Raw genomic sequence first — 23,113 nt, forward strand, 5'->3', positions numbered from 1 at the left:
AACATTAGTATATGCTTTCAAATCCCCAAATTTCATGTTTCGCTCCTCATGTCAATAAATAAAAACCTTTCTATGATTTAGAGTTATCTCTCTTTGTCTAGGAGTCTATTAATATGGGGTAGGCATTGCCTAAATCAGCGAGCACCGTGAGCTTTACCATTCGTGTACCATCAGTGCGAGACTCGTAAAAATAATAAAGGACATTACACAGAAGAGGGGGATCAACCGGGATGAAAATTTTTGCTTCGCAAGTGCAAAATCAATATTTCTATTTGAAAATCTGTCTTGTTTATTAATGGGGAAGTTTTTTTAATAAATGAATAACATGAACATATTTTTTCCCCAAAAATTCCAACCCCATACCCCCATTCCGCTCTCAAAATGGTCAATAACTTTAGAGCACTTCGCAATACTGTACATTTTGTATCCCTTAAGGGCATCTCTAGCAATATCCATTTCAGTTTTGACCTGTCAGATCAATCTGTACAAATACCGGAAATATTACAGTTCGCCACGGATGGTGGGAATATTTTACACATATCATGTGGCGAAAACAAAATGCAGGCGACAGCTACAAATTCCAAACAAGAAAATGATTGCCTTTCCTATCTTGGAAAAGCTATGATTCGATTTTGATAATAAATCGGAATTATATTTTTTTCAAGGCAGGTTAGGTTCTTGACAACAGCAACAGTGGAACAGCGGAGATACACGTACGTACACATCCACGTGTTACCCGAAGTTTTTATAAACATGGCATTCACTTCTTTAAATAAGTAAAAAAAAAATAGAAAAAGACTTTAAAACTATCAGAAAAGATGAATTTATTTTTACTGAAACATAATCTTAACCTATATTTTTTTATTTGTTTGATTGAAGGAAAGGATGAATTTTCTCCGTAAGGACAGTCACTTTTTGTTACTTGCGGGACATGACTTTTTTTGGTTAGTATATTGGGGAACCTTAAAGGAAATTTAGACACATGACGCTATTATAATTCATCATCATTAAGTAGTCGCTAAAAGGGGAATATCGCAGAAGTGTGCGTTACTGCAAAACTTAAAATACTTAACAGCCTTTAAAGTCAGGATAAGGGTGTTCGTAATTGATCAGTGATACGATTACCATATAAAAAAATTAAAGAATAAGATTCGATGTTATAGATCGATTGTATGGAAGTCTATCTCTGTCATCGTGATAAATAAAAGTCGCGAAAAATTATCTCTAAAAGTCGTGATAATTTGGGTATTTTGTCGACATAAATGACAATTTTTATGGAAGTCTATTTCTGTCATCGTGATAAATAAATGTCGCGAAAAATTATCTCGAAAAGTCGTGATAATTTGGTATTTTCTCGACATAAATGACAATTTTATCTCAGAAAGTCACGATAATTTTTCGCAATAGTTAAGATAATTATGTCGACCGTTCGATATAATTACATGAATTATCGCGACTTTAAATTTTCATTGTTTCATCTCTACTTTTTTTAACTTAAGTTATTGTACATTAATATGACAAATCGACTTAAATAATCGCACTTGTTCTACTGCACTTTTCTTGTGGACAAATATACGTCGATTTGGCGTCGCTATTTCTTTCCTTGGAATGTCATTAACATGATTTAAAAAATATGTCAATTTATTTTTTTTCTCACTTATTTATAAACTTGATTAAGCGACTTGAAACGTTGATCATTACATATTGACATATTTAAGGCAACTTTTATGAAATAAGACGTTTATCTGTATGTAGACTTGTCCACTTGTTTGTCACATATCAATTATCGGCATGTATTTTGGTTCAAATCATATGAAGTAGATGATATTAAAAAATGATTTATTTTAATCAGATGAACAACTCGGTTAAGTAATTTGACAGTCTGTGAGAGAAAATGGCTGCTGAAAATGGAAGTGCCACTTGTCAATGATTCGAGTTTACCTATACGTTTTGTTATAGATATTATTTCACGTATCAATTATCGTAAATTCGATCCGTCTTGTTCATACCCCTACTGTTGGCGAATTAGCCAATTGAATGTGAAATTCTGCTATTATTCGGGTAATACTTTGGTCATATTTACCTTTGTTGATATTCTTAATTTCTTCCTTAGAAAATTAGTTAACATAATTTTTTCCCATCAGCTTTTCTTTTATCAAATATGTCTTTAATTAAATTGTTCACGTACGGAAGCGTATAGGTATCATTTTTTGTTGTTATAAAAGTCGACATTTCGTATCAAAATTATGGCAAAATACCGATTATACCTCGATATAAAAATAAATTGTCAATAAAACAATCGTTTAATATAAAATGTTAATTTTTAAATATCGACAAAAATTATCAACAATAAGATATTGACTTCCATATATCAATATAATTTTAACATACGACAAGAAAACTTGAAAATGACGAATTATATCACAGGATGTTGATATATTTAAATCGTTTAATTGAAATATAACAAAACATATTACAACAAAAAATGATACCTATACGCTTCCGTAGCCGTCGGTTCCCTTAAAGTCGCGATAATTCATGTAATTATATCGAACGGTCGACATAATTATCTTAACTATTGCAAAAAATTATCGTGACTTTTTGAGATAAAATTGTCATTTATGTCGACAAAATACCCAAATTATCACGACTTTTCGAGATAATTTTTCGCGACATTTATTTATCACGATGACAGAAATAGACTTCCATAGCTTTCAAATTCCTTTGTTGATTATATGATGAATGTTTGTTTTTTTGCATTTTATATTTAACTATGATGATTGATACTTTTCAAATGTGTTCTAAACCATTCCGTCGTTTAACGGCATAGAAGAAAGCATGGTTACTGCACCATAAAAAGACGAAAATGACACCCCCATCTAAAATACGAAAAAAAAATCCATAAAACACTTCTAAAAATAATGTCAACTTTGTTCAAACAGACTGATGTTTTCTTACTAAACAAGTCTCTTATCCACAGTGGTTTGCCTGGGAACAATTATTTAAATTTATCTGCAGACCAAGAACCAAAGATAGTTCAAATCCTACCTTTAAACCACGCAACTGAATCATTTCAATTCGGGATCTTGGTGTGACAATCAAACAATTGTAACAAATTTTCTGCGCTTCGATAATTATGTTCACTTCTGCTCCAACTCAGACAATGGGATACCGTAATTTGAATTTCATTTATAGTCAGATTGGTAAAATGAAATTTAGGCAGTTTTCCTTTTCTCTCTCGTCTACCCAGGACTTGACTTTATGAGCAACTCGGCGGATGTTTCTAGAAAAGCAGAGGACGCTTACCCTACTGGTGCACCTGGTCCACGCTCCCAGTTGGTAGTGGAGCCCCGAGTTGCTCATTTACTTTTGTTACTTTGTATGTATTATTTTAGTTACTTTGTTGTGTTTGTCTGTTTTCCACATCTGGTCTTCGTCCCTGGATTACATTCTTTTGATTTCCGCTAGAATCTTTGTTCCCTTGATTACTCTTACAAAAACAACAGAACAACGATAGTGATCTAATATATTTTATTTCGACCCATTCACTTTAATACAGCCCTCATATTGCCAACTGATTCTTGTGTCAAACAATCTATATTTATTGATTCAGTATTATGATTTTTTTTCTTTAAACGGCACAATGTTCAACCTTGTGTTTTTACCTAACGAAAATCTGTGAAAAAGTTTGACAAAGTATATTGAGGCTTAACGCCTTTGTTTTAGAGACAAACTTAATTTATAGAATTGTTACAACCCTCGCAATTTTACCAACTTATTCGTCATGACACCAAGGTGTAAGAAATAATGGACCGTGCGACTTTTTGACGGCCAAACTTAACATTTAGAATGAACAATTGCGTTACTATGACACTTGTTATAGGTCGTTCAACGTTAAGTTGCTTTCCATGACGATATATACCTGATTATTACTGGTTCTTCTTATTAAAAGCCTTAAAGCAACTACACAAAATGAAATATTTTGTTGAACATTTTGGTTATGTGTAAAGAAAAGTAAGCGTATCTTGAGGTGTTACCGTTTAAATATCAACAATTGTTAATCAACAAAAACCAGCATTTCGATCAATTCCGTTTGCGGTAATATTAATAGGATAATTAATTGGAAAGAGTGAATAAGCAAAATATGATCACGAGTGCCGAAGAACGCCTAGATTTAACGAGTGTGCGGAATTAGTTCCGCCCACGAGTTAAATCCTCGAGCGTTTTTGGCACGAGTGATCATATTTTGCTTATTCATGATAACCAATTGATTATCGTATTTATTATAGGTTTTCTCCATTATTCATTGCTATTTTCAACATAATTTTTTAATTTTGTGAATGGCGGATTGATATTTATGTTGCGACGTTTTGGCGGAAGAAAGTGAGAGAGCGAAATTACTGCATTGATTTCACGTGTGAATTATCAAAAATGTTTGCAATGGGAACATTCGGTAAATCACAGCTATCTATATGATAATTCTTAGTATTCTTGTTATGATTTTTAAGTGAATAAAATCTCGAAAAATTTTGTAACATCTGTAGCCAATTTTTCATCCGAATCGATCGATTTCACTTCAAACAAACATATTGCCTATTAGTTTCTTCTAATCATATATATTTATCCATTTGATATTTTATGCCTTTGAAAATGAAATCGTTAATTTCCTTGCATGCATATGTTACATCTATTTGATAATGAAAAAAATGAAAAATGGCTGATCTAGTAATTTACAATGAAGATCCAATTTACGATAATAAAAAAAGAGGTGGACGTCGTCAACAAACCTTCAAATACAAAACGTTATCTCTCCTAGATCTAATGGTTTACAATAAAATCATTCTGATGGTTAAGTAGCTGTCTTTGTAAGAATCATTCTGATGGTTAAGTAGCTGTCTTTGTAAGAATCATTCAAAATATGAAAAAAGGCTACAATAAGTTGTTTTATGGATCTATATTGTGCAATGTGTACTTATTCATTCAAATGTGTCTGCTATTATGAGATAATCAACATTGAAAATCCAATAGATTCTATTGTATTTGAGTGTCATTTACAGAGTTATCTCCCTTAATTCTGAAATATACAGTGCATTCTATTGAAGTTTTATCTCCTAAGAGCACGAATGTTAATTTCTGTTTACCATGGCATTGCAAATAAGATATAAAAAATAAACGTATGTAGGCCTTTCAGCCATGAATCACTATTTGCATGATCCTTAGATGGAGTTCCACTTAAAATCGAAGATAATATGAAAGTGTACATGAATTACCGATAAAATGTTTCATATCATACATATTCTAGTGTATTGTTGACATTTATTGAGCAACTCGGTGAATGTTTCAAGAAAAGTAGAGAACTCTTAGCTTACCGGTGCACCTGGCCCATGCTTCCAGTTTTCAGTGGTCTGAGTTGATCATTTCCTTATGTTATTTCTTGTACGTCATATTTTGGTTATTTTATTTTCCTTGGTGGATGTATTTGTTTGCCCTGTCAAGTCATTCTTAAATGGTGTATATTCTTTTGATTACAGATTGCGAAGTTAACTTACATTAGTGTACAAAAAACTATTAAAATTAAAATTATAAAAAAAGATGTCCTTGATTACTCTTTCGGGTCTCTATCAATCAGTCCTAGAACAAGTTCCATTTGTCCCTTTGTCACAGTCTGACTTAAGCCGCAGTTGTAGACATTGTAGCTGGTTTCTGGAATTGTTGATCACGTAGCGACGGTGGAATACGGATATCGTTTTACATGGTTGTATTTATATCTGTAATGCCTGTATGAGTGGCGGATCATGTCACAATAGGGATATTTCGGCGTTCTTTCAAGTAGTATCGGCTTACTCTTCAAAAGTATCGGCTTATTTTCTAAAGGGAAGCTGATAGAAATAAATGAATGCATAAATAAAGTATCGGCTTACTTTGGAAAAGTATCCCGAACTGTCAACCATCAAATCCCCGTTTAAATAAGGTTAAACGTGCTTGAAAGTAATGGATAAGAAGTTACTGAAATGTGATAATGGGTAATTCTGATTCGAGCTTAGTGCATCCTCCGAAACCAATAGTAACTTTTGATTTTCTTCATTCTAATCGATAGAAAAGCTACTGACACAAAATAAACTTATCAATCAATATCATAATATATATGTAACAGCGCTTCATCTGAGGGCTGATCAATCAAACACACTAAGGTTCAGAGCTTTTATTCACAAGACGGCAGGATAATTTTCAGTATTTTTCCGGAGAAAAAGCCCTATAAAAATAAGTACAATCATAAGATTTCTGGTCACCATATGTCAAATATCTACTTTTCATTAATAACTGCAGGGGATATCATAGGGAAAGGGGAAGGAAACAGAGAAATATGCCGCAAGAAAATGGCGATTATTTCCTCTCGGAAAAGCTTCTTTAAAAATGCCCGATAAATATATAAATAACGATGTGTTCTTGCTTACGAGGTGTTCATTTCATTGGCTGTAAACTTAGCCGAAACATAACGAATATTGTAATTAGCCACGTGCATAACAGCTTTGTTTTTAGTTAAACCTCTAGATTCGGCATGATTTATATAATAATTTACAAATAATATTCAAACCGTAGACATTTATTTGAAAATTTCAACAAAGCAAGTACATATGCAGAGGGGGTCAAGTTTTTTTTTCTGTAAGTGGAAAAGTGGGGTTCAGATTTTGTTATAACTTCAAAGAGGGGGGGGGGGGCGTTTGTTTCCACAAGGATTTCAAGGGGGATCCAAATTTTTAGTTAAGCAGAGCATTACACCAGTCGAATGAAAACATATTTTACCACCACTAAATATTTTATTTCATTGTCACCTGCATGATCTATGGTAAATTAAGTTCACTCGTCAGCAGATAAGTCGGACCAATTTGATGTAATAACTGTAAATGTTTTAGAAACTGATGGTTATGTTGATGTGTGCGTAGTTTCAATTTCCTTACCAATATCTTGAATCTCAAGAGCTGTGTCTGATGCTGCTTGATTTTGATCAGACTTTTCCAAAGTATCTAGTTTTGGAATTGATGACTTGATTTTTTTATTGTAAGAATTCTTTAACATCTTAACTGTTTCTGCTTCAAAGAGTAATCAAGAGAACCAAGGTTATAACGGTAATAAGAAGAATGTTATCCAGGGACAAAGACCAGACATGCAAAACAGACATACAAAGAACATGAAGTAGCTAAAATCAGATATACAAAGTAACAAAGGCAAATGAGCAACTTTGACTCCACTAAAATTTTGGAGTATTGACCAGGTGCGCCAGTAGGGTAAGCGTCCTCTGCTTTTCTAGAAACACCTGTCGAGTTCCTCATAAACAGTCAAGTCCAGGTAGACGAAAGAGGAAAGGAAAATTATGACACGTTGAACAAATCAATTTTCATGGCGCAGATGGATTCACTGTAGCGATCCACAATTTCATGATGACGACCATAACATAAAACTTCTGTAGTGATGACTTCAATATTGTAGCAACATAAACCTTTTCCAGAAGTTTATTTGTTAGAATTTTAGTGCGATACAAAAACTCTGCGTAGTTTCGCCAAGAATAATGTAGGAATTGTTATATGAAAACTCCATACGCTTGTTTAATAGAGGGGGTATCACATTTATAAAAGGATTGTTTTAAGGGGGGATAAGAAAATATCATGGGGGTCAAGCAAATTTTATTTGATTTCAGAATGATCAGTCCCCCCTCCCATGTAAATAATGATAAATTCCCGTATCCATTTGAATCGTAAGGAGGAAAAAGGGGGCTACAGAGTCAAATTTTGTGTCCTGGATCTTTTTATGTAATATTCAAACCAGAACCTATATTTTTTCGCCTATTGCATCTTTGTATTTATATAAAATCATATATCATTGTCCTGCCTTTCTATTTCAAATGTGATCCTAGCCCCAACCCCCACTCATAAAAATCAATATGGTTACTCGGAGGCGTATTCAAGGGGGGGCGTGGCGGTCGTGCGCCCCCTCTAAAATTTGCAAAGCATGGGTTGTCATGGGTAGATTTAGGCGGTTTTAAGTTGAAACTTTAAATTTCTCGCTAATTTTACCACAAAAAATATCTACATTGCACCCACTCTATGATATTTCAAAAATTTAACCTCAAAATATATGTCACCTCGCTTCGCTCGGCAGAATTTGTACTGTGCGCCCCTATCTAAAATCCTGGATCCGTCCCTGTTACCTACAACGTAAGAATTGGAATTCTGTTCCTCTACACCAAGTCAGAAAATAGCTTGCCAGACAACCTCTATCATTGCTGGAGTACAACATGGTTTGCTGCTTAATCGTTGTATTGCTTTTTTATATATTTCTTTATTGCTTTTATGGAGAATATTGCAATAGTTTCAAAACAGGCAACTTGTTTCATGTTTAACGGTTAAAGCAAAATATGAGGAAAGTTTTAAAGGTTAGTGAACAGGGACGGCTCCACTTTGAAAAGGAGGGGTGCAAGCCAGTGTGATGGTGATGCTAAGACATTATTTACCATGTTTTGTCAATTTCACACATGAAAGGAGGGGTGTCAACCCCTTCTGATCATTGAACAGGTATTACCAGCACAGTTGACTAATAATTATCATTCGACAAGATGTCCTATTAAACAGGTGCATCATGAGCTTATGGTATGATTATCCTCACTTCAACATCTCTCTTAACTTGTGAACAAAAAAATTCACAATTTATCAGCCTGTAGAGTTTATACAAGGAAACCATGAATTCAGATCAATTCAATGTAAAAGACACATTATAATGAATTAGCCAAACAGTTGTTACAAAAAATTACTTGTTTGAGAAGCAGTGAAAGATTTAAGACTCATTAGTCATAAGTAGAAAACTTAAATACATGTACCATTTATATTGCCAATGAGACAGTCATTCAACAAATACCAAGCAAGTAACGATTAATCTTCTGCAAGTGAAATCACCATATGGTCATTAATATGGGCAAACCACATACCATTAGGCAATCTATAAAAAAGGCCCCAAAACAAATATAGTAAAACTATTCACAAAAGACCATAATCAATCTAATCTACAGAAAACAATGAAGTAATTTTTTAGCTCAGTTGGGTAATTCATTATAATGTGTTTTTAATGGTATGACATGCCAACAAGCAACTGTTGATTCTGTTAGGTAGCACTATAAAACCGCCTCAAAATGTCATAATAGTAGAGTAGTATAAAGCAGGATCATTTCATACAGTAAAACATTCTTGTCCTGAAATTCAAGAAATAATTGCAATAGGCATTGAAACCACTACCAACCAATGAAAAAAAAACAAGAAGTTCCACGGGTAAATAGAATAGAATATAAACATTCACAGACATTAAACATTTTGAAAAAGAAGGATTTATTGTTGAATGTTGAGCTAATCATAATCATTCCATGTACTTGTACCTATAATTTACATTGAATTAATCTGAATTCATGGTTTTCTTGTATAAACTCTACAAGACTGGTAAATTGTGATTTTTTTGTTCACAAGTTAAGAGAAATGTTGAGGTGAGGATAATCATTCCATAAGCTCATGATGCACCTGTTTAATAGGACATCTTATCGAATGATACTTATTATTCAACTGTGCTGGTAATACCTTTTCATTGATCAGAGGGGGTTGGCATCCCTCCTTTTTACCAGAAAATTAGTCATTTTCATGTGTCAAATTGACAAACCATGGTAATAATGTCTTAGCATTACCATTCCATTGGCTTGCACCCCTCCTTTTCTGTGTCTGGAGCCGTCCTTGTTCACTAACCTGTAAATAGCTTTCATCATATTTTGCTTTAACCGTTTAGCATGAAACAAGTTGCCTGTTTTGAAACAATTTTAATATTCTCCATAAAAGCAATAAAGAAATACATAAAAAAAGCAATACAATGCTTGGGTAGCAAACCATGTTGTACTCCAGCAGAGTAGAGGAACAGAATTTCAATTCTTACGTTATAGGTAACAGGGACGGATCCAGGATTTTAGATAGGGGCGCACAGTACAAATTCTGTCGAGCGAAGCGAGGTGACATATATTTTGAGGTTAAATTTTTGAAATATCATAGAGTGGGTGCAATGTAGATATTTTTTGTGGTAAAATTAGCGAGAAATTTAAAGTTTCAACTTAAAACCGCCTAAATCTACCCATGACAACCCATGCTTTGCAAATTTTAGAGGGGGCGCACGCCCGCCACGCCCCCCCCCACTCCCTGAATACGCCTCCGAGTAACCATATTGATTTTTATGAGTGGGGGTTGGGGCTAGGATCACATTTGAAATAGAAAGGCAGGACAATGATATATGATTTTATATAAATACAAAGATGCAATAGGCAAAAACAAATAGGTTCTGGTTTGAATATTACATAAAAAGATCCAGGACACAAAATTTGACTATACAACCCCTTTTTTCCCTTACGATTCACATGGATATAGAAATTTATCATTATTTACCTGGGAGGGGGGACTGGTCATTCTGCAATCAAATAAAAATTTTCTTGACCCCCCCCCCTCATGATATTTTCTTATCCCCCCTTAAAAACATTTCTTTTTCAAAATGTGATAACCCCTCTATTAAACATGCGTATGGAGTTTTCATATAACAACTCCTACATTATTCCAGAGCTTGCCGAAAGTAAGCAGAGTTCTTGTATCGCGTTAGAATTCTAACAAATAAACTTCTGGAAAAGGTTTATGTTGCTACAATATTGAAGTCATCACTACAGAAGTTTTATGTTATGGTCGTCATCATGAAATCGTGGATCGCTACGGTGAATCCATCTGCGCCATGAAAACTGATTTGTTCAACGTGTCATAGTTTTCCTTTCCTCTTTCGTCTACCCCGGATTTGACTTTTTATGAGCAACTCGGCTGGTGTTTCTAGAAAAGCAGAGGACGCTTACCCTAATGGCGCACCTGGTCAATGCTCCAAGTTTTTAGCGGAGTCATATTTGCTCAATTGCTTTTGTTAATTTTTATTTTTAATTTTTACAAAATTTCACATTTTTTGTACGTCTGTTTTCCATGTCTGGTCTTTGTCCCTGGATAACATTCTTCTTATTACCGTTATAACCGTAGTTCCCTTGATTACACTTTGAAGCAAAAGCAGCTGAGATGTTAAAGAATTCTTACAAGAAAAAAGTCAAGTCTTAATTTCCAAAACTAGATACTTTGGAAAAGTCTGATCAAAATCAAGCAGCATCAGACACAGCTCTTGAGATTCAAGATATTGGTAAGGAAATTGAATCGTCAGCAGATAAGTCGGACCAATTTGATTTAATAACTGTAAATGTTTTAGGTCCTGATGGTTATGTTGATGTGTGAACTTAATTTTACTAGAGATCATGCATGTGACTATGAAATAAAATGTTTAATGGTGGTAAAATATGTTTTAATTTGACTGATATAATGCTCTGCTTAACTAAAAATTTGGACCCCCCTTGAAATCCTTGTGCAAAAACATGACCCCACTCTCTTTGAAGTTATAAAAAAAACTAAACCCCCTTTTCCACTTGCATAAAAAAAAATTGACCCCCTGCATATATGTACTTGCTTTGTTTAAATTTTCAAATAAATGTCTATGGTTTGAATATTATTTGCAAATTATTATATAAAGCATTCCGAATCTAGAGGTTTAACCTAAAAAAAACAAAGCTGTGATGCATGTGGCTAATTACAATATTCGTTATGTTTCGGCTAAGTTTACAGCCAATGAAATGAATATCTCGTTAACGAGAACACATCGTTACTTTATATATTTATCGGGCATTTTTAAAGAACCCAAAGCTTTTCCGAGAAGAAATAATCGCCATTTTCTTGTGGCATATTTCTCTGTTTCCTTCCCCTTTCCCTATGATATCCCCTGTAATTAGTTGAAATGAAAACAGTGTGTAGGCACGAGAGCGCAATTAATTTTCAAGTACATTTCAATATACACATTTGAGCAGATTTAAAAAATTCCACCGGCGCAAACTGAATAAAACTTCTCTGGCCTAAAGATATGTACAAACAGAATTATATATATAAATTGTAGAAAATTTTACCATCATTTTCTGAAAATAATACATATAATTCGGAGATGGGGTAAAAACATGACAAATGAACTGAGTTAAAAGTCCTAAATTTTAACCTTCTTCCACTGAACCAAATCACAACTTTTAGTCCGAATTGATTAATGAAAAAAAATCCCATGCAATTTTTAACCTATTTTCTACCAATTAGAGGCAAAACTTCAGCAAATAAGTTTCCAGTAAAAATATGAAAAAATGTGGCAGGTACCTACTACCAAAGTTGAAACTATATTTGTATACAACGAAAACCAAGGGGAATTAATTGTGTTCTCGTACCTATAAGATCAATAAATGTGCTCAATTTGAATAAAAACTGCACTCATGTCAAGATGAACCTTTTTTGACTTCAAGTACAAAGTTTCATCATGATTAGTTGAAAAATATATAAGTTATAGCAAATTTAGTATCAGTGGTACATTGCATGACTCGCATGTCCAATGGTCGAAGAAAATAAAGCTCCTCTAAAATGTACATTTTTTTTTTAAATGCAATATTTTTGTGATTTTTTACATTGGTTGCATCATATTATGTGTATTTGATGCAATGAAGTTCAGTTTACTCAAGTTCCAGCTGCTTTAAGGCCAAACATTGGGTTTTTATACATGCGGCCATGGTCAATGCACTTTTAGGTTACAGACCACCAATTCAACCAATGAGCATTTGGAACGTACGCAAAAATAGTCCTACGCAGAAATTACCCCTGTTCCTCATAGTGCTGTGAAAAAAGTTCTCATCTTATTTAAAAAATTTAAACAGTTTCTGGAAGGAAAAACATTTCTGTACATTTTATAGGTGCATTTTGCTTCTTGTGATGTGAAGCCTAATCTCCATAATGAATTTTAAATATACCCCTATCTTGTGAAAACACTGGGATTTCCCATGCTATTTATAGACCCTTCACTTCCGGTGACCAGTACTGCACTGCAAGTCTGCTAACCCCACATGCCATTCTGAGGATTGTGAGCTGACATATGTAGAATCATGCCGATATATAGTCATCTGCAGGTTAAAGTTAAGGTAAAGTCCAGAGAAGCCATTGAATATTGTGAAATTAGCATAGAAGCCTATGGGAAGTTGAATTAGTGGTTTTTAGCCTTAAGTTGAAGCCATGGCAAAATGAAAAGTTTCTTGAAATAGCTTTAAACTACTTGAAGATCTTGTTAACTTTGCCATGACAGGAATACACTACAAAAATCCTTCAAAATATGCATTTTTTTAAGTTATAGGTCCAAATTATGGAAAATTGGTCTTTTTGGCTGATTTTTATGTCCTATCTTGTAAAAAGTGTAGAAAATTTAGTAAAAATATCAAATATTAAACTTTGAGGGCTATATTTACCTAAATATGGTAGTAATAAGCACTTGAAATCAAGTTTTGTGTAGATTTGAGCAAAAATTAGGTTAGAAATGAGGAAAAACTCACTTTCATTACTGCGGTTAAGGCCATATAAGCATTCCCCTATGGCAACATGGAAAATCCATTATTGAGCACTTTTTTTGCTTTAGGTGCATTTTACTGGTCATGTTTTAATGTGAAAACACTGTATTTACAAATTTAAAGCCAAATATATCACCTTTTGTGAAAATTTAAAGATTTAGGGTTTTTGACATGTGATCAAGAAAAAGGGGGAGGCATGTCAGAAATAATTTTTTAAAAATAGACCAATTTCTCAGAATATGATTACTTTTAAAACTATTTCTTCATTAATATTGTTAAAAAACAAGTTGTGGTTGATATTTTTTATTTGAAAAGTCAGAAAAAGTTCTTTGCAAATATTTAATGCATTTCAGTATGGTAGAATATTGTCACTTTTTTGCTCGCACAACTTGGTTACCCTATATTTAAAAATAAAATATTTAAAAAAGTGCTTGTCACATTTCACTGAAACTTTGCAGATGCATTCAGTATGTGTGTAGGAAGATACCTGTATAGTTATTAATTTTTTCTAAGACAAAAAGTGACTCTTTAGGTTACAGACCACCAATTCAACCAATGAGCATTTGGAACGTACGCAAAAATAGTCCTACGCAGAAATTACCCCTGTTCCTCATAGTGCTGTGAAAAAAGTTCTCATCTTATTTAAAAAATTTAAACAGTTTCTGAAAGGAAAAACATTTCTGTACATTTTATAGGTGCATTTTGCTTCTTGTGATGTGAAGCCTAATCTCCATAATGAATTTTAAATATACCCCTATCTTGTGAAAACACTGGGATTTCCCATGCTATTTATAGACCCTTCACTTCCGGTGACCAGTACTGCACTGCAAGTCTGCTAACCCCACATGCCATTCTGAGGATTGTGAGCTGACATATGTAGAATCATGCCGATATATAGTCATCTGCAGGTTAAAGTTAAGGTAAAGTCCAGAGAAGCCATTGAATATTGTGAAATTAGCATAGAAGCCTATGGGAAGTTGAATTAGTGGTTTTTAGCCTTAATTTAGACCATGTATAGGGGTACACATATGAAAACTCATTTTATGATGCTGACAACGATTTAAATTGATCAACTTCAAACATAAAGTGGTCTACACTTATCAAATGTACATTGAAAACAATAAGAAGTGGTTTCAAAGCTAAAACTGTCACTCCAAATCAATTTAAACCAGACCTCTACAGAGCTTGTTCAAATGCGATTGTGTCCGATATTAAAAGATAGCCTTTATATGGGTTTTGAATGATGAAAGATCTGAAACAAATGTAAAATAATGTAAGGTTCTAAGCTTATCAGGTACATAAGCAGACAGTCAGCTGTATTTGTCCAGTTTTTCTACAAAAAAATTCATTTTTCAAACCTTATAGAGTATGCGGAACTCTAAAATTAGGTGTTTTTGAGACATCACAAGGTATATACATGTAGTGACTTACATTAGATGCATGAATATCAATGGAATGAATATATTAGGTTTTTTTCACATTATTTATATTATTTACTAGCAAATACAAAAGATTCGGACCAATAAAACACATATCTGTGATTTTATAGATCCTAAGACAAGGCTGTGAAAACCCCTGATTTTGCCATATTTCATTGACTGGGTTCATAAAAATTACACTAAATTGTCAGATTTCTGCCTAAACCTTGTTCATAAAGTATGTTTTTTGTTAATTTGATGTTCCTAGTGTATAGTTAGAGGAGAAAAACTCAAAGCTGTACAATATTTTCCCCACTGGTCTATATTTCATACCTAGCACCTTAGCAAAAGTGCAATTTCAATGGAAAATCCCATAGAAACCATATTTTTTATTTTAATTTCAGAAAATAGAGAATAAAGGGCCAAAATCTTATTATCTCATGTAGATTTACTGAATTCTTGAAAATAAACACCAAATTACCCCCAGTAAATACTAGCAAATACAATTTCTGATACCCAGGCAACCCCCTTATTAGATCAATAAATGTGCTCAGTTTGAATAAAAACTGCACTCATATCAAGATGAACCTTTTTTGACTTCAAGTACAAAGTTTCATCATGATTAATTGAAAAATATATAAGTTATAGCAAATTTAGTATCAGTGGTACATTGCATGACTCGCATGTCCAATGGTCGAAGGAAATAAGGCCCCTCTAAAATGTACATTTTTTTTTAAATGCAATATTTTTGTGATTTTCTACATTGGTTGCATCATATTATGTGTATTTAATGCAATGAAGTTCAGTTTACTCAAGTTCCAGCTGCTTTAAGGCCAAAATTTGGGTTGTTATACGTGCGGCCATGGTCAATGCACTTTTAGACCATGTATAGGGGTACACATATGAAAACTCATTTTATGATGCTGACAATGACTTAAATTGATCAACTTCAAACATAAAGTGGTTTACACATATCAAATGTACATTGAAAACAATAAGAAGTGGTTTCAAAGCTAAATCTGTCACTCCAGATCAATTTAAACCAGACCTCTACAGAGCTTGTTCAAGTGCGATTGTGTCCGATATTAAAAGATAGCCTTTATTTGGGTTTTGAATGATGAAAGATCTGAAACAAATGTAAAATAATGTAAGGTTCTAAGCTTATCAGGTACATAAGCAGACAGTCAGCTGTATTTGTCCAGTTTTTCTACAAAAAAATTCATTTTTCAAACCTTATAGTGTATGCGGAACTCTAAAATTAGGTGTTTTTGAGACATCACAAGGTATATACATGTAGTGATTTACATAAGATGCATGAATATCAATGGAATGAATATATTAGGTTTTTTTCACATTATTTATATTATTTACTAGCAAATACAAAAGATTCGGACCAATAAAACACATATCTGTGATTTTATAGATCCTAAGACAAGGCTGTGAAAACCCCTGATTTTGCCATATTTCATTGACTGGGTTCATAAAAATTACACTAAATTGTCAGATTTCTGCCTAAACCTTGTTCATAAAGTATGTTTTTTGTTAATTTGATGTTCCTAGTGTATAGTTAGAGGAGAAAAACTCAAAGCTGTACAATATTTTCCCCACTAGTCTATATTTCATACCTAGCACCTTAGCAAAAATGCAATTTCAATGGAAAATCCCATATAAACCATATTTTTTTATTTTAATTTCAGAAAATAGAGAATAAAGGGCCAAAATCTTATTATCTCATGTAGATTTACTGAATTCTTGAAAATAAACACCAAATTACCCCCAGTAAATACTAGCAAATACAATTTCTGATACCCAGGCAACTCCCTTATTAGGCACGAGACCGCAATTAATTTTCAAGTACATTTCAATATACACATTTGAGCAGATTAAAAAAATTCCACCGGCGCAAACTGAATAAAACTTCTCTGGCCTAAAGATATGTACAAACAGGATTTTATATATAAATTGTAGAAAATTTTACAATCATTTTCTGAAATTAATATATATAATTCGGAGATGGGGTAAACATGACATATGAACTGAGTTAAAAGTCCTAAATTTTAACCTTCTTCCACTGAACCAAATCACAATTTTTAGTCAGAATTGATTAATGAAAAAAAATCCCATGTAATTTTAATCCATTTTCTACCAATTAGAGGCAAAACTTCAGCAAATAAGTTTCCAGTAAAAATATTAAAAAATGTGGAAGGTACCTACTACCAAAGTTGGAACTATATTTGTATACAACAAAAACCAAGGGGAATTAATTGTGTTCTCGTACCTATTAGATCAATAAATGTGCTCAATTTGGATAAAAACTGCACTCATGTCAAGATGAACCTTTTTTGACTTCAAGTACAAAGTTTCATCATGATTAGTTGAAAAATATACAAGTTATAGCAAATTTAGTATCAGTGGTACATTGCATGACTCGCATGTCCAATGGTCGAAGGAAATAAGGCCCTTCTAAAATGTACATTTTTTTTTTAAATGCAATATTTTTGTGATTTTTTACATTGGTTGCATCATATTATGTGTATTTGATGCAATGAAGTTCAGTTTACTCAAGTTCCAGCTGCTTTAAGGCCAAACATTGGGTTTTTATACATGCGGCCATGGTCAATGCACTTTTAGACCATGTATAGGGGTACACATATGAAAACTCATTTTATGATGCTGACCCGACTTAAATTGATCAACTTCAAACATAAAGTGGTCTACACATATCAAATGTACATTGAAAACAATAAGAAGTGGTTTCAAAGCTAAATCTGTCACTCCAGATCAATTTAAACCAGACCTCTACAGAGCTTGTTCAAGTGCGATTGTGTCCGATATTAAAAGATAGCCTTTATTTGGGTTTTGAATGATAAAAGATCTGAAACAAATGTAAAATAATGTAAGGTTCTAAGCTTATCAGGTACATAAGCAGACAGTCAGCTGTATTTGTCCAGTTTTTCTACAAAAAAATTCATTTTTCAAACCTTATAGTGTATGCGGAACTCTAAAATTAGGTGTTTTTGAGACATCACAAGGTATATACATGTAGTGACTTACATTAGATGCATGAATATCAATGGAATGAATATATTAGGTTTTTTTTTACATTATTTATATTATTTACTAGCAAATACAAAAGATTCGGACCAATAAAACACATATCTGTGATTTTATAGATCCTAAGACAAGGCTGTGAAAACCCCTGATTTTGCCATATTTCATTGACTGGGTTCATAAAAATTACACTAAATTGTCAGATTTCTGCCTAAACCTTGTTCATAAAGTATGTTTTTTGTTAATTTGATGTTCCTAGTGTATAGTTAGAGGAGAAAAACTCAAAGCTGTACAATATTTTCCCCACTGGTCTATATTTCATACCTAGCACCTTAGCAAAAGTGCAATTTCAATGGAAAATCCCATAGAAACCATATTTTTTTATTTTAATTTCAGAAAATAGAGAATAAAGGGCCAAAATCTTGTTATCTCATGTAGATTTACTGAATTCTTGAAAATAAACACCAAATTACCCCCAGCAAATACTAGCAAATACAATTTCTGATACCCAGGCAACCCCCTTATTAGATCAATAAATGTGCTCAGTTTGAATAAAAACTGCACTCATGTCAAGATGAACCTTTTTTGACTTCAAGTACAAAGTTTCATCATGATTAATTGAAAAATATATAAGTTATAGCAAATTTAGTATGAATGGTACATTGCATGACTCGCATGTCCAATGGTCGAAGGAAATAAGGCCCTTCTAAAATGTACATTTTTTTTTTAAATGCAATATTTTTGTGATTTTTTACATTGGTTGCATCATACTATGTGTATGTGATGCAATGAAGTTCAGTTTACTCAAGTTCCAGCTGCTTTAAGGCCAAAATTTGGGTTTTTATACATGCGGCCATGGTCAATGCACTTTTAGACCATGTATAGGGGTACACATATGAAAACTCATTTTATGATGCTGACAACGACTTAAATTGATCAACTTCAAACATAAAGTGGTCTACACATATCAAATGTACATTGAAAACAATAAGAAGTGGTTTCAAAGCTAAATCTGTCACTCCAGATCAATTTAAACCAGACCTCTACAGAGCTTGTTCAAATGCGATTGTGTCCGATATTAAAAGTTAGCCTTTATTTGGGTTTTGAATGATGAAAGATCTGAAACAAATGTAAAATAATGTAAGGTTCTAAGCTTATCAGGTACATAAGCAGACAGTCAGCTGTATTTGTCCAGTTTTTCTACAAAAAAATTCATTTTTCAAACCTTATAGTGTATGCGGAACTCTAAAATTAGATGTTTTTGAGACATCACAAGGTATATACATGTAGTGACTTACATTAGATGCATGAATATCAATGGAATGAATATATTAGGTTTTTTTCACATTATTTATATTATTTACTAGCAAATACAAAAGATTCGGACCAATAAAACACATATCTGTGATTTTATAGATCCTAAGACAAGGCTGTGAAAACCCCTGATTTTGCCATATTTCATTGACTGGGTTCATAAAAATTACACTAAATTGTCAGATTTCTGCCTAAACCTTGTTCATAAAGTATGTTTTTTGTTAATTTGATGTTCCTAGTGTATAGTTAGAGGAGAAAAATTCAAAGCTGTACAATATTTTCCCCACTGGTCTATATTTCATACCTAGCACCTTAGCAAAAGTGCAATTTCAATGGAAAATCCCATATAAACCATATTTTTTTATTTTAATTTCAGAAAATAGAGAATAAAGGGCCAAAATCTTATTATCTCATGAAGATTTACTGAATTCTTGAAAATAAACACCAAATTACCCCCAGCAAATACTAGCAAATACAAGTCCAATACAAAAGAAATACAAAACCAAGGGGAATTAATTGTGTTCTCGTACCTGTATGCTTACATGTTCTATATGTTAATGACTTTTCGTAACTTGTACATTGTCTACGTGTATGAAATATTATTAAAATATGTATAAAATACTGACTGGAAGCTACTTCATTTACAATCACGATTGAAATGCAAAAACTCCGCAATATCAGTACTAAACCAAAAGTTATACTACATACAATATTAGACAAGGGTCAATATTATAGCAAAACAAAATGACAAAAAAAATAGCTAAAACCATAGCAACCTAGCTTACCTTGCATTAAGGGGCAAAAAGCTAAATTCGTCTTAGGGTACCTGTCTAATTATACCTGCATAACAAGATATTTGGTTGTGAGTAAACGAAACCTTTAAACCACCGTAACAATTGATTTGTACTCATTCAGCTGTTTAAGCTGAAAACTATGTTTAAGACGAATAAATCTTATACTAGAGTATTTTTAACATTTTTAACCATTCATTCAACACACATCTTTCATTCATCATGCGGCACAAAAACGCACACTTACTCACACCGGATAACACTTTTCTCTGCAGATTATCAGCGAAAACTTACAAAGAAAACAAAAGAAACTAACCTGTATTTATAAAATAGTTATCCACCAAAGACATTAGTTTCAGCGTGAAATATATCTCAATCAAGTGTTCACATTTGACGGCCAGAATAAGAGTGCGTGTTAGAGAATGAATAATAAGATTTTACAGTAAAAAAACCGAGAACCAATAGATATAGAAAAAAATGTGCGACTAACCCAACCATGAAAAATACTACAGAATATAACAGTGAAACCAATATCAACAGAACTGAATAAAATGTCTTCTGTCAACTGTCGTAACTCGTCAAGTAAAAATGAACACTTGTCAAATTCAATACATATAACACTATCTTTATTTCATACAGACAAACTTAACACAAACACATTATACATATACAATTTAAGCAATACGCAATTCATAATACAAATAATAAAATAACAGGCTACCACACATATCTAAAGAAATATGATATAAACCACGGGGTTCACTTATCACGAAACACGTTTGTGATTTGTTTACTTTAACAGAAGTTATCTTCAAGTCATATTTGGGACGCACATATACATTAGCTATAGCTAGGCACATATTAAAGCAGGTGTTATTATGTTGCTAAGTGTCCCCATTTGGTTCCATTGACAAAGCCCCCCACAAACAACTTGCAGGGATTGAAGGGGTATATGTAGAAAAGAGACTGGGAAATATTCGTAAAATTGTCTTATAACATTTCTACGGTCATTATCGTTGGCTTAATCATGCGTGTGAGATTCCTCTCATATCTTTTAGATTATGGCAATATAAGGTGTATGAATTTGAGAAACCCCAGATGTACAAAAATGTACAAGCATAATATGTCAAACCTTTATTTACGAAGAGGCCGACTTGCCATTGAAATTGCACTAGACCATGGCCACAAGCCAGCATAAACTCCTTCCCCTAGAGAGATTTTTGTAGACACATATAGCATTCGTTATTTATGATTATATGTTCAATTTGTTGTTGATAGTTCCTTATTTGTTTACTTTACTGTAGGTTATTACGACAACTATTTAGCCAAATGCGTAAAACATATCAATTTATATACTTGATATGACGGTGATAAAAAGCAACAAAGCATGAAAAGCAATTAAAAAACTCAAAAACAATAATTTGCATAGAAGAAAAAAATAAACAAAATCATTAACAACCTGAAACAAAATAAGATAAAAAAAAAACCACCAAAACAGAGATATATATATCTTTTGCATATTTGTTGCAAAAAAAAATGTTGTATTAGAAAATATTTTTTCAATATATTATTTCAAGCAAAACAGTTTGATTTCATTTCAATTGTTTGCAATAATTTTTCTTTTTTTTTTTATAGTTTTAAATATCAAAATGAAGATGGGCGAAACTAACGAACATTATTGATATGCATTCATTATTGTTTATAGTGCCTCCATGATGAATCAAGACTTAAGTGATATCTATGTCCTATAAGTAGTATAGATGCACGTTTGGGTTATTATTTTTCGGCCGGGGGGGGGGGCGTTGAGATGTTATGAGATGTTATGATAGGGTCGATTACAAACCTTTCGTCCATATGTGAACCACTGAACACTGTTACATTACAACCGTATTTGTATTCGGTTTCCAGTTGTTGTCATGGATAAGGACCGTTTCAGGAATATTTTTGTACACATATATAACTCAACTACTTCGATCACCTATGACCATTTTAATATTTCGTATTTGATAATTAATGGATTAATTGTGGTAGCTTGATATCTTGGTGTTCTTTCTATGTATAAGTATGGACAGTGCCCCTTATGGAGTTCTGCGAATCAATCATGCGTAACTTACATCTTGGTACCTCTATTGACATGTTCCTTCCGCCATCGGCTATAATCGTTAAATTTCTCTCCATTTCTGTGCAAGGATGGGAAAAGAATTGTATCATTTAAAGTTATGGCACAACAATGTTTTTCGATTCCGCAACTTCATAAATCTTCTGTTGTATCTTCTCCCTTAAAATTTACTTTAGTTTTTTTTTCACAGTTGTCACAGGAACTCTCTGGATTGCCGTCTTACTCCAGGCATACTGTGCTAATCATTTTGTGCGACACACAAGTTTGATCAATGTTCGATAGCTTCAAACGTCTTTGTAAGACAGTTATAACCAGCTCCATAGGGTCGAGTCTTCTGGTATCTGTCTTCCTTTATCGGAGGAAATTTATGTTGATCAACCTTGGCTTTGGTCGTTATCAGGGAAATAAGGCTTCTCATATGAGAAAAATTAAGTGTTTTGAAATGAATTGAAAATTTTACGATATCATCTTTTATAACTTTATTAGAGTATCTTGCACTTTATGTCCTTGTTTTTAGGTCCAGCCCTTCAATTTTGTTTTCATGTCGTTTTCTGCTATAAATGCGTGTAAATTCCATTCCACATATACGACAGGAATACGATGGAATGTCGTGGAAAATTCTGTGGTGATGGATAAAATTGTTTGTTTTCAAAGGTATCTCGGCATACCTCACATAGGAATGACATTTCTGAAAAAGAAAGCAGGGTGATCTCCCTTTTTTTATTACAAACACAAGTATAAGTATACCAACCGTCATAAAAACGTTTTGGTTCGATAATCACTTTTACTAAATGATGAAACTTATTTATATTCATAGAATTGCATCGGGTGTACACTACTTATATGTCTAAAAGGACACTAAACCGAAACACTTAACTGGACGGTAAAAAAGATTATTAGAGAT

At 32.9% G+C, this 23,113-nt stretch overlaps 1 long non-coding RNA gene across 10 annotated transcripts in view; it reads right to left on the reverse strand.

Annotated features, from left to right (window-relative positions):
* LOC148601992 (uncharacterized) overlaps positions 1-23,113 on the reverse strand; it is a 59,072-nt gene that overhangs the window by 21,199 nt on the left and 14,760 nt on the right. For 2 of the 10 annotated variants that reach the window (XR_015917251.1, XR_015917248.1), the window contains one exon: positions 3,450-5,879. The exons of 5 other annotated variants lie outside the window; for them this stretch is intronic. This is a non-coding gene — a long non-coding RNA (uncharacterized LOC148601992). Of the gene's footprint in view, positions 1-3,449; positions 5,880-6,187; positions 6,254-16,270; positions 19,105-20,581; positions 22,898-23,113 lie in introns of those variants that run through there. 3 more of the 10 variants (XR_015917249.1, XR_015917253.1, XR_015917250.1) reach the window with 3 other exon arrangements.

The sequence above is a fragment of the Perna viridis genome, chromosome 12 (genome assembly GCF_037379345.1).
Source record: "Perna viridis isolate PV_CMFRI_1.1 ecotype Kerala chromosome 12, ASM3737934v1, whole genome shotgun sequence".
NCBI classification, from domain to species: Eukaryota; Metazoa; Mollusca; class Bivalvia; order Mytilida; family Mytilidae; genus Perna; species Perna viridis.